At 38.7% G+C, this 14053-nt stretch overlaps 1 protein-coding gene across 2 annotated transcripts in view; it reads right to left on the reverse strand.

The window, feature by feature from the left end:
- Positions 1-14053, reverse strand: part of DOCK8 (dedicator of cytokinesis 8) — a 225805-nt gene that overhangs the window by 146773 nt on the left and 64979 nt on the right. The gene's annotated exons all lie outside the window — the stretch shown is intronic.

Here is a 14053-nt window from a genome sequence, read left to right on the forward strand (position 1 = left end):
AAAATATATTTCAGTCAATCATTTGATGGTAAAAATACAGCCTACTGTATAACACTCTTTACAAATTGTTCTCTTCTTAAATGGTTCTTAAAGATGCCTTCAATGCATGAGTAGATTATTCTAATAAAAATTTTATATGGATGGGGAAAGTGGACATAGGTCAGTAGTTACTCATATTACTTTGGTCATTTTTTTTTGTAGTTAGTAATAAAGCCTGAAGTTTGTTTGTTGGCTTTTTTTCCTGTACATTTGATATCTCCTCTCTTTTTTATTATTATTATTTTTTTTTATATATTTTTAAACCCTTAACTTCTGTGTATTAGTTCCTTGGTGGAAGAGTGGTAAGGGTAGGCAATGGGGGTCAAGTGACTTGCCCAGGGTCACACAGCTGGTAAGTGTCTGAGGCCAGATTTGAACCTAGGACCTCCCATCTCTAGGCCTGGCTCACAATCCACCGAGCTACCCAGCTGCCCCTCTCCTCTCTTTTAAATACCTTGGGAACTGATTCCTTAATGCTCTCAGAACTGTATTGCCTACAACACAGCCTTCTTCTACTTTTCCAATCTTTGTTCACTTCAGTGACATTTCCCTGTCTTTTGCATGTATATTGAGAACTGTGGGATTATGTGGCAAATATGGAGGTTCCATTGCACTTGATACTAAAAAGTTTGTTATAAAATCTTTGCTGCTCTTTTCTCATCTTTCATCCTGTTTGTTGTTCTGGTTTCATCCCCAAATGCCCTTGAGACTACCATGTTCAGCTGGGTCTCTCCCTAAAGATTCCTCTCCCTCTCCCCACCAAGTATGGTTTAGACCAGTGATGGGCAAATTTTTTAAGGGGGGGCCAAAGGAAAGGAAATGTTCATCTGTCAGTCTGTTTCTAAGGCAACTCTTTCCAAGTTTCATTGTATTGTATCCTACTCATTGTATTCATCAGATTAGGAATAATGTCCCCTAGCCTGATAGAACATTTCAGGGGGCCACATGTGGCCCGTGGGCTGTAGTTTGCCCATCACTGGTTTAGACTAATTTTTCCCCTCCTCTATTTCCAATTGTTTTTATAAGGTGCAACTTTTCTTCTACCATTATTATTTTTAAGATTATCCAAGTGAGTTTGTTGTCTAAAACAATGCTATCATATTTTGCCACCTGGCAAAGTGAGTCAAGTGTTTTTTAGACTTTTATTGTCTCCTTTCTATGGCAATTGATTTACATCGTGTGGAATTCTTATGAAACTGAAGAAGACAGTGATATAATAAAATATCAATGAAATATTTACTTTTTAAAAATAAAAAAGGAATACAGTATGGTCCAAAACATTTTAAAAATAATCTTTAACCTCTGTCTTAGAATCAATATTGTGATTAGAATCAAATACTGATTCCAAGACAGAAGAGTGGTAAGAACTAGGCAGTAGAGACTAAGTGACTTGCCCAGAGTCATACAGTTAAGAAGTTTCTGAGGCCACATTTGAACCCAGGATCTCTGGTCTTTGGACCTGTCTCAATCCACTTTTGCCTCTTTTTGTACCCCACCCCCCAAGCTTAGTACAGTGGCTGATACATATGAGCCACTTAATAAATGTTTATTGATTAACTGACAAAGTCAGGTTGGAGTAGAGCAGGAAACCACTGGAATTTTTACATAGAAGTTTGAATCTGAAATAATAGTAGCTTTTCTAGACTAAGTAGCTAGTTCCTGGGTTAATAATCATTAACAGTAATCAATGAATTAATTGAAATAATTATTATAAACACATGCTTTGCATCCCCAGAGCTCAGCACAGCCCCTGGTGCTGAATAAACCCTTGAAAATTGCTTCTTGATTTGACTTGGCAACTATTCTAGGCACTGAGGGAAATAGAGTGTTTGGGCAATACATAATCCCTGCCCTCAGTAAACTTAGAAGTGTGATAGTCTTGATATAATCTGAATTTTTTTATGAGATCATGGAATCATTGAATTAAAACTAGAAAGGACCACAGAGGTCATCTAGGCTAACTTCTTCATTTTACTGATGGAGAAACAGATTGAGAAAGAGGAAGGGAAATAGCCCCAGATCACAAAGATCATAAATAAGTCAGGATTCAAATTGACTTCAAATCCATTGTTCTTTCCACTATAGAAAATGCAAGGTAGTGAGGAACTTTGGGAAGAGTAATTTTATATTTGAAATAGACTTCCAAAGGTAAATGTGTTATTTCCATAGTTCACCAAATAGGTATATAATTACACAAAATAGGTCAGCATCTACCTATAGATAAGATTCAAAATATGTTTTCACTTGTCCAGAGGCAAAGGGGTAAAATAGAGTAGATTTGGCCCTGGGAAGATTGGGTTTCAAATGCCATTCAAGATGCTTAATAGTTGTGACTCTAGGCACCTCTAAACTCAGGGTTCCCTGTGGCTCTGTCATGGGCTATTTTTTCTTTTCACTTTCCATATACCAGAACTTCTTACCTTGGAGGTCAGTGAACTTGTCTTAGAAAATATTTTTATAACTATATTTAAATATAATAGACTTGCCTTGTAATTCAATGTATTTCTGAAAAGTGCTTCGTAAGACTTCCAAAAGGGATCCATACTACAAAAAAGGTTAAGAACTCTTGCTATATAACATGGTGAACTGATCTGTTCTTACTAGTTTAATTATCATCTCTAGGGAGATAATATATATCTCCTAGATCTACATCTAACCCTTGTCTTTCTCTTGAATTACGATCCCATTACAAACTGCCTTTATTTTTTAAAACTCTTACCTTCTGTCCTAGTAACAACTCTAGGGCAGAAGGGTAAAGGCTAGGTGAATGGAGTTAAATGACTTGCTCAGGGCTACACAGCTAGGAAGTGTCTATGGCCAGATTTGAACCAGGTCCTTCTGCTTCCAGGTCTGGGACTCTATCTACTGTGCCTCCTAATTTGTCCCATAAACTGTCTTTTGGACATGGGTTGTCCCTTAAGCATTTCAACACGTCCAAAACAGAATTCATTATCTCCCCCCAACACTACCCTGGCAATTTTCCCTCATTAAATACTCCCTATTGCTGTTGGGAGTACCACAGTTTTCCTACTCCCCCAGGTTCACAACCATGGTGTTATCTATTACTACTCATACTTAACCCCCATATCTGGTCTATTGCCAAATTTTCTTATTTCTACTTTCACAACGTCTCTTGTATACTACCATTCTCTCTGCTCACACAGTCAACAATCTAGTTAAGGCTCTTAGCATCTCTTATCTGGACTATTATAAAAGTCTTCTGATTGAATCTCCTTGGCTCAAATTTCTCCCTATTCCACACCTCCCTCCACTTAGCAGAAACCTAATTATGTCACTCCTCAATCCCCTTTTCATCCCCAGCCCCCACTCAATCCAGTGGTTCCCACATATATATGCGATCAAATACAAAGTCTTCTGTTTAGCATTTAAAGTTTTTCACAATCTGATGTCTTGAGCTTTGCTGTTTTCTCTATATAGTGTAATATAATTACACTGGTCAAATTTTATCTATTCCTTGCACGAAAATTTCCACTTCCCATCTCCATGTCTTTAAATTTGCTATTCCCCATTCTTGGAATGCTCTTCCTTCTCATCTTCTACCTCTCAGCATAAAGGAGAGGGTCAACTGAGTCAGTCACTTAACTCATCCCCCTTAGCCCTGGCACCTTTATCAGGTGATAATGTACCTCGACTGAACCAATCAACCAGAAGTATGAACTAAAATGTGGGTGAGCCCTGGGCATCTTTGGTTGACTCCATCAATCAATGACATTTCAGCTAGGTGGGATAGGAAATCTGTTCAGATTAGTTGACAGACTTGGTCATACCTTGTGAGGCTCAATTAAAATAAAAGATTTGAGTGTATAGTAGTCTAATTGTGGAAGTCTCCACTCAAGTTCCTGAGAAGGAATTGCTTAGGGGGTGGGGTACAATGGGGAGGAGAACACCTCAGTTCTCAGAACCCCACTGTTCTCCAATCTTTGTGGATTAGAAGTTTTCATTTGGTGAAAGAGTCTGAATTGGGTACTAAAGAAAAAACTGGACCCAATAAAGAAATACTCTATGAAGAATTCAGCAGAATATGCTACACCATACCTATTGAGAATATCTTGATGGCTCCAGAAATAAGACTTCCAAGGAGTTGGGAGTTACCTCCTTGCACATATACTCTCTGAACTTAATCATCGTTATGTCATCTTTCTTTCTCCTTCTTTCCTTTTTTTCTTTCTTTCCCCTTCCTCTTCTTTCAAACTCAACTTCAGACACAGTTCTGTGACACTGGAGAAGTGTCTTCTTAACTTCCATTTATCTCAATTTCTTCATCTATAAGGTGAGGATAATAACATCACCTATTTCCAAGGGTTATTGGGAGGATAAATTGAGACTATATATGTAAAATGCTTTGAAAATCTTTAAAGCACCATATACTTGTAAGCTATTTGTATTATTTTCCTCTGGAGTTGATGTGAACTAGTGGGAGAACACGATTCAAACTTTTCAAGGTTTGTACCAACTTTCCTTATTATACTGCCCTAATAAATATCACTAAATAAAAGTCTAAATTATATTTTATGATTTATAACAATGGGTAATCATGGGGGAAGCACACTGGTGGGGGCTAATGAGTTATAAAATTAGAAAATGACCCCCAAATCCTACAGAATTCCCTAAATTTTGAAAAGAGATAAAGTAGCTCTTCAAGCTGCTCTCTGAGGACCTAGCTTGCCAGGTCAAGTTAGGTATGGAAGAATAGGTTCAGAATATTTGCTGCATTGGTTTTTTTTGCTTCATTCAAGCCTCAGCTCAAATCTTACTTTCTTTAGGAAACCTTTCCCAGTCATCCCAAGCTACAAGTGTCTCCTCTTCTGAAATGACTTTTCATCTACTATGTATAAATGTTATACTTATATTTAGCTGGTTGTATACATGCTGTTGGCCCTATAAGAGTGTTCAATCTTGGCCTTCAGATAAGAAACTGTTTTGGTTTTTCTTTGTATTCTCAGCACTTAGCACAGTGCCTGGCACATAGTAGGTACTTAATAAATGACTTGACTCAGTCCCAACACTAAAGATGTTGTTGTTTTAGACAAATGGGAAGTTCTTCTGATGGACCAAAATCTACAAGAGTTTAGCAAATTAGTGTTTATCACATGGATGTTCTTACACGGCTGCTGCTGAATCTAACTAAATAAAAAAATATATATGCTTCTACTATTGCTTTTAAAATTAATTTTAAAAAAGCTTAATTGTCAAAGGGCCCCTATTAGAACAGTTGCATAAATAAATCCTTAAAAGTTAGGGAGGACCAAAGTTACTAATGTATTTCAAGCATATGGATTTGTAGTTTTTCAAGGAGCCAGTTGCCAAAATAAGAAATCTGCCAGAGAAAGCATTGTATGCAAGTATGAAATTCATCTTTTTACTGGAGTAGGTTCTATGCAAACAAATGGCTATTCCTTGTTCAGCACTTTGAGTTAAGGGGTAGTGGGGTTGCTTCTCCAAACAAATGAATGTAGCAGAATATCAGTTCTGAACCTCAGACTTGCAAGGGTGAGTAGAAAACCATGAGCAGTTGGGGTTTCCTTGGATAAATGTGATTCTTGTCCACATATTTCAGAGACAGACTGTCTGGGAGCAGACAAAAAACTCCTTGCCTCAAAATCAGGGAGGAGGAAGCATCAGGATGCTTGAGCACTTCTCCTTATTTAAGGGTTCTCCCTTTTTTTGTTATGGATCCCTTGGACAGGCTGGTGAAGCCCTCTTCTGAGATTAAATTTTTTTTTAATGCATAGGATTACAATTATATTGAAATTCAATTACTGTTCAGATAATAATAAAACATGTTTTTCAAAACATTTTGATTATCAAAATAATTAAAAAACAAAACAAGTTCATTGACTCTAAATTGGCAACTCCTGCTCTAGATCTTGGAACAATTCTGGAATTTAGCACAATAATTCAAATCTCTAGGCTAACTAATTCTGCCTTTTGTAGAGAATGAATTTTCTTTAAAATAAATACTTTGAATTTTCTCATCCTGATCTTCCCCAATAGTTTGTGTTCACCATGAGGTCTTCTGGTTTATTTTCTTTTCTCAATCAATATGTTTCCCGAGCTTTCGTTGCTCACTCAGAGTGATTCCCTGAGCAACTTGGGCTAATATTCATATCCTGCTTGCTCTGCAAGGCATGGGTCAAATTTTGGTTGCCAGGATACAGCTATGGCCTGGGGAGGTCCTTTACCAGATACTGGGCCAACTGGAAGAATAGAACATTAGCCGAGTAGGAGGCCTGGAAGGCAGCTAATTATCCATCAAAGAAGTCATGTTTCAGCTGATATGCTTGTTCCCAGCAAGCCCAGTCCTCTGCAAGTGAGTTTGATAATTAGATAAACAAGACCTCAGAGGCTCCATGGGCTTTGGATGAGAGATGAAAATGTATTTTATGTGGCTTTCACTAACGTAATCGTCAGTTAAAGGGATGGCAACTTGCTTTACAACCTCATTATAATATTAGCTCTTGTGATCTCCATGCAAGCTCCCATCAGCAGAAGGATAAAATGAGCTTTGAAGGTTGCACTGGAGCTGCCTACAAATGACGAGGCTCTTATTCTCCCTTTAACAGTAAAGCAGCTGGAGTCTTCATTACCACTTTTAGAGCCCTGCATATAAAACAAAACTACCAAATGGGAAATGAGCCAAAGCATGCTTTGAACAATGGGTTCTGGAGAGAATCAGTACAATTTACTTAAACCTATGGAAAGAAATAACTGGATTTACTTCATCTGTGGCATGGAGCAAAGACAGGCCATTCGCAGACTTTGATACTCTTCTGTGTCTAAATGAATTTCTTTAGCTGGTCTGGACCACTCTTCTCTTTGCTCCTTCTTGCTTTCAAGCTGTTGTTTAAGGGAGCATCTACAATTCCTCTATTCCTCCTACTTCCCCAAGACTGAAGCATAATTCACACTGATGGGAGTGGTTCTCTAGAGCAAAATCACCCCTTGAATTGAAATACCTTAATTCTTTCTCCACATAGCTGCCAGTGATTTTCCCAAAGTGTAGGACTGAGTGGGTCACTCCAACTCCATAAACTTCAGTGACTCCCTATTGCTGCTAGGATCAAATAGAAGCTGTTCACTTTGGCATTTAAAACTCTTCACGATCAGGCTCCAAATGACCTTTCCAGACTTCTCCTAGATTACTCCATTTTACGCATGCTATGGTGCAGCCAAATTGGTCTCTTTAATATTTCCTCAAAGGTGATATTTCGTTACTAGTCTTGTACTGGCTATCCCCAATGCTTGGAATACACTGCTTTCTCCATCTCTCAGAATCCCTAATTCCTTCAATGCTTAGTCCAAGAGTTACCTTGTATAACGTTATTCCTCCTCTCCTATATCTTTTCTCTCAAAATTTCTTGGTATACAATAATAATAAAAGTGTAACATAAGTGTCCTCCTGGAGGGCAGAGAGTATTTTGCTTTTTGTCTTTGTGTCATTAGTGCTTAATAAATGCACACTTGAATAACAAATTATTCTTTGGAGGTTAAGTTTTGGGTGTTTTCCTCAATCCTCTGCTCCAATCACAAAAGGGTGGAGGCTTGAGCTCTTCAGCCCAGTCTATTGTTTTGCCCGCTAGTCCACCTAGGAGAAGGAGGCAAGGAGGAGGGCAACATTTGTAATTAGAATTCCTGGTACCAAGAGCTGGCTGCCTCATTTGGAAAAAAACATTACTCTTCAGGCTGATGGTATGACTGTTAATATCTTGGAAAGCTCCCCCTGACTACCCAAATATCTTTATGAAGCTAGAAATATATTTAATGGGGGAGGAAGAGGCACTGGTGGATGAAGGAAACAAGATCTTTCGTTCTAAAATTCTGGTTCAGGCTTAAAAAATTCAAACAACTCTGGGAAAAGTAATGCATTGACTTAAAAGTCAAATGGGGGGCCTAAATAATTTGATAGTAGATTCTTTTCTATCAGTGAGAGCAAGTTTAGATAGAGGTCAGGGTTCCTGAATGGTTGGGGAATTGATTAGGGTAGGAGAGATAATGGGCCAGAGAGATAAGGAACAAAAACAGTCTTGTTGGGGGTGGGGTTTGGAAAGAGATGGGAACAAACTTTGACTACTTGGCAATTTTCCCTAGATCCAATGCTCTCAAGGATAGCCACCAAACCAAGAGACTCTGACACCGATGCCTCAATTCTCTCAGCTTCAAAATCCCAATGGTTTTAGAACTTTAGAAAGGTAACTAATGAAGATTATCTCTGCTCAGGAACAGAAACATTAGCTCTCTTCAAGAAGACTTACTAGCAGTTTTTCAATAGGGAAGAAAACTAGTTTATTTAAAAAAAACTAGTGAAGGTGTTGTCTCACCAGAAACACAAGGGACTTAAATATCAATCTGACTTTGTTAGCACATGTATGCATATGCATGCATCTTTGTGTAAAAAATAGTGTAAATAATATTTTTGTAAACTTAAGTACAGAAAGGCAAATGCCTTTTTAAGGAATTCTTTAGTGGACTCTGACAAATAAAGAATTATTTTCTAAAACAAAGAATTTAGTATATGTGTTTTATTCATCTGGGTTTTCCTATATTAAAGTTAGCTCCAAGGAGGATTGAATTTATGAAGTAGACAATTGGTAGAACTGAATTCAGAGCACAGGAGGGCCCCTGAATTATATTTTTGATGATGATAGAAATTCTATAATTAGAGCTCAGTTCTTTAGGATTAAATCAAACAGGATCTTTGATCCCTATTTAAAAGCAGATACTTTTGGAGAAAATAGCACTTTGAACTCTTAAAACTCATTAACATTATAGTATAAATGACTGATTAATTCGTAGTTGTGAAGCTAGGCAGTACAGTGCATAGATTCCCAGGCCTGGATTCAGGAAGAGTTATCTTCCTTAGTTCAAATCTAGCCTCAAGCACTTACTAGCTATGCTTGCCTCTGTTATTCTGTTAAAATCCTTACCTTCTATCTTAGTATCAATTCTTTTTGGCCATTAAAGAGCTTACTTACAATTTAATGGGGAAATACAGTACACAAAAATAATCTGAAAAGGGGATTGTGGGAATGGAGGATACTTAGGGGCAGGGGTTAGTATTAATTCTAAGATAGAAGAGACTCAAGGGTTGCCCAGAGTCACCCAGCTAGAAAGTGTCTGAGGTCACATTTGAACTCAGGACCTCTCATTTCTAGGCCTGGTTCTCTATCTATTGAACCACCTAGCTGCTCTCTATTTCTATATATTATCTATATAGTCTATATATTCTATATATCTATATATCTATATATATATTCTTTGTACATAGTTGTTTGTACCTGATCTCCCTTGTAAGACTGTGAGCTCCTTCAGGAAAGGACCATCTTTTGCCCTTCTTTGTATTCCTAGTCATTGGCAAAGTGCCTGGCACATAGTCAGAGCTTAATACATGTTAGTTGATTAGCACAGATGTGAATGACAACCCATCCGTCAATTTGTCCTTTTCAACGGATTCTCTTCCATGTTTTTTCACTAATTCTTTGCATATTTCCTATGGTTTTGTATAGCACTTGGAAGGTGTTATCTTGAAGCCTGCTTATCCAGTCTATATCCTTTCTTTATCATACATGTGTCCCTGTTAATATTATCTAATCACAAAAATCATCTAGTCAAAGAAGCCACAAAGCACTTAATGACAATATGTTGCTGTTCCATTGTTTCATTTATGTCTGACTCTTCATGAACCCCTTTTAGCATTTTCTTAGCAAAGTGGTTTGTCATTTCCTTCTCCAGTTCATTTTGCAAATGAGTAAACTGAGGCAAACAGGGTTAAGTGACTTGCCCTGGGTCACACAGCTACTAAGTGTCTGAGGCCAGATTTGAACTCAGGAAGATGAGTCTCCCTAATTCCAGGTCCCATCATTACCCACTCCTCCACCTAGCTGTCAGTGACAGTATGGTCTAATGGAAAGAGGGCTGAACTTGGAGTAAGGAGAAATCTGGGTATGAATGCCATCTGATGTTTACTGTGTGCATCTATGTGAGGACTAGCTCCTCCACTTCAGTTTCCGAATCTGTAAAACCCAGATGATGATACAACTTATGGTAGCTACACCTCATGAGAGAGTTGAGAGAAGCAAATGAAATCATGTAAATAAAGCATTTTTCTAACCTTAAAAGTATTCTATAAATGGCAGTTGTTATGATTAGAAAATTAACCAAAGAATTGAGTCCACTGTAGTTTTATTTCTTTGACATAATTTCAAAGATTTGGAATTGAGAAAGGGGAATAAAATCAACACACCCTCCCCGCCTCCAAAAAAAAAGATTGCTCTCAGCTCCAGCCCCTTAGGAAGGAATGATGAGGGACTTTACCTCTGAGCACCAAGGACAGCTCCCATTTAAATTCCTTCTCTATCTGGTGATGGATCCTTCAATAGTCCTGTGGTGTCCATCTCCTGGGACCACCATCTCCCCTACCTACTATCTCCCTCCTTCCCTAGGACACATGGGATTTGGGGTCAAGTCAACCATTCTGAGGAACAAGTTACCTCCTCCACCAGGGAGACCACTGCAACTTTACATTCCCACAAATTTTTTAGACAGCAAAATCCCAAGTTTCAGTTTGTTTTCTGGTGCTTAGCAGAAGTCTGGTATTCTTGGAGAACACAGCGCATTCACTTGGTACCTGCAGCTCTTGACCTTATATTACCAAGCAAGCAAAAAGTGCTCTGTTCAGACTTGTCTTCCTTGGCACTCCTACATTGGGGGATCATTCAGTTCTTACTAATGTACTCTGAGAATGACTGGGATATAATTAAGGGATAATGTTCATTGCAAAGGAGTAGACAGAGCAATAAACGCCTTCTGTGGGTAATGAAATGCTGAGGCAAATTTGGAGAGCTACAAAATTCATTTTTGTGCAAATCTATTCTAACACCACACGCATGAGTTCCATTATAGGATAAGACTTTGCAAAAAAGATACAGCCATAGCCTCAGGAAGAAGTGTGGAGCCAGTGTGGGACAGAGGAACGATGGAAGGATTTTTGAATCAATAGGTCTTGAGTTCAAATCCTAGTTTGAGCAAAGCTGTGATACAATAGAAAGATCATTGAATTTGGAGTCAGGGACCCAAGTCCAAATTCTACTTCTAAGACAATATCTGTCTGACTATAGGAAAGTCACTTAACATCTCTTGGTATTATTTTCCTCTTCTGTCCAATAAGAGGTTGAATGAAACAACATCTAAAGGGTCCCTTTCCAGCTCAAGATCTACATTCCTAAGGAAATATTTACTTTATTTCAAGCCTTTCTAAGGAGTGGAAGACAGGAGTGTTCTGTTTCTTCCGATTTATAAGGTACAGATCCCTAGCCAGAGAATTCACATGACCAGTGGATTCAGACAGTGGACAGCAACAGCTTAAAGGAAGAAAAGATGGATGGGTTGGGCCACTGAGACCCCATCCCAGAAAGAGAGCAAAGCAGCCAGCCCTCATTGGGTGAAAGGCAGGCTGTATTTCTCTTAAAGCTCAGGGTCCTCAGGGTGGCAGATGATACGGACTCTGAGGTCCCTTCTAGCTCTGTCATACTTCAGACCTGCGATCCTCTGAAGCTATTTAACCTCTCAGGGATTCAGCTGCCTCAGCAGTAAAATGAGGGAGATGCATTAGGTTCAGTTCACCAGTCTAACAGATATATCTGCACTAAAGGCTCTATTCAGTTTAAGACACATTGCTGGCTGCTGTGAGTTGGAGAGTAGGGACTTGGACCCAGGTCTTCTTGCCTCTAACTACAGTGATCTTCCTACTAGGCAGCTAGGTGGGTCACTAGAGTGCTAGTCTTGGAGTCAGAAGACCTGGGTTCAAATGTTCCCTCAAACATTTACTTAAACTGTGTGACCCTGGGAAAGTCACTTCACTGCTGTTTACCTCAGTTTCCTCATTTGTTAAATGAGGATAATAATAGCATCTACCTCCCAGGGTTGTTGTGAGGATAAAATTAGATAATATTTGTAAAGTACTTTGTAAACTGTAAATATACTCAATTATATACATGTATATGTATATATATATACACATATATGTTATATCATTAATGGAATAGAATATATAACATCATTTTAATATGCAGTATTCTATAAATGCTAGCTGCTGCTGCTATTGCTACTACTGCTACTATTACTACTATATCATATTGATGTTCTTCACTTTCTCTAAAATGTCCTGCCTCCACTCACTAACTACAACTACTATTACTACTATTAATAGTAGTACTACTATATCATATATATAGATATAGATATAGATATATACACACACACACACATATATATATTTAACCTCTTAACTTCTGACTTAGAATCAATACTGTAATGTGTTCTAAGGCAGAAGATTGGTAAGGGCTAGGCAATGGAGGTTAAGGAACTTACCCAGGATCACACAGCTAGGAAATGTCTGAAGATAGATTTGAACCCAGGACCTCTTGTCTCACTTTCTATCCACTGGGCCACCTAACTGTCCCCTATCATATATATATTTTAAACCCTTACCTTCCATCTTAGAATTAATACTGTGTATTGGCTCCAAGGCAGAAGAGAGGTAAGGGCTAGGCAATAGGGGCTAAGTGACTTGCCCAGGGTCACACAGCTAGGAAGTGAGGTCAGATTTGAACCCAGGACCTCCCATCTCTGGGCCTGACTCTCTACTATGCCACTCAGCAGCCCCCTACTATAACATATTTATGTTCTTTATTTTCTTTAAAATGCCCTGCCCTCACTAACTGCTACTACTACTATTTATTACAACAATTAATTTTCTTTAAAATGTCATGCCATCACTGGCTTCCTACCCCCATATGGGGTGGCAGTGATTCTGAGGTCTCTGGAGTCCTTTCAGTGGAACATAAGCCATATAAAGTCTTATCAAGATGGAGAAGCTCTGAGTGCAAGGCTATCGTCAGATTGTGTCCAAGGATCAGCCTGGCTAATCGTTACCACCAGAATTACTACTTACATTAATAGAGGCACATATAGTTCTGAAGTACTTTCTTCAGAGAGCCTCCAGTTCGGGTCCTCTGAATCAACAGAACTTTCCCACTTAGGGGCCAAGTCCAGCAGCAGTCTGCTCTTGCAGATCTAGGCCAAAAACGTGCAGAGCACCAACCACAGAGGGCAGTGATCAGACACCTTTGGAAGCACTGAATGCTTGAAGGTCCTTGACCTATCCTCTAAATCAGGTGTCGGCAACCTTTTTGGCCGTGAGAGCCATAAATGCCACATTTTTAAAAATGTAATTTTGTGAGAGCCGTACAGTGCTCACAGTGCGCACTCCTGTAACAGCGCCTGAAAAAAAATTGACTTTATGGCTCCTGCAGAAAGAGCCATATCTGGTCCTCAAAAGAGCCAGATATGGCTTGAGAGCCATATGTTGCCGGCCCCTGCTCTAAATCCTAGAATAACACAATACTCAGTACCCCAAGAAAGCAGCAACAGGACTGGCCCAAACCTTCTTCCGAAGTGCCATAGAGCCCAGCCCTAACATTAAGGCCAAAGTCAAGAAGTAGTCTGGAAGAATAGGCAAACAAACAAAAAAGAACCTTGCCATAATGAGCTATTATGATAGCAGAGATCTCAAGACAGAAACTCAGGGAATGGCTAAATAAGTTGTGGCATATGATTGTGATGGAATACTACCATGATGGAAGAAATGATGAACAGGTTAATTTTAGAAAATCATGGAAATATCTACATGAAATTATGAAGAGTAAAACAAGCAGAACCAAAAAAAGCATTCCATATAGCAACAAAAAATATTTTTAAAAGAATGACTTGTTTATGACAACCTCCAGAGGAAAAAATGATAAATAGAAATAAGCAGGACATAATTACCTATCTTTCTTTCTATCTGTCTGTCCATCCATCCGTCCATTTCTCTCCATATATATGTGTGTATACACACACACACACACACACACACACACATATATATATTTCCCCAAATGATGCCTTCTCCAATTAGGGGAAGGGAAGGAAGGAGGAAGTTAACTGGGCGTTTTAA

The sequence above is a fragment of the Gracilinanus agilis genome, chromosome 1 (assembly GCF_016433145.1).
Source record: "Gracilinanus agilis isolate LMUSP501 chromosome 1, AgileGrace, whole genome shotgun sequence".
Classification (NCBI taxonomy): domain Eukaryota; kingdom Metazoa; phylum Chordata; class Mammalia; order Didelphimorphia; family Didelphidae; genus Gracilinanus; species Gracilinanus agilis.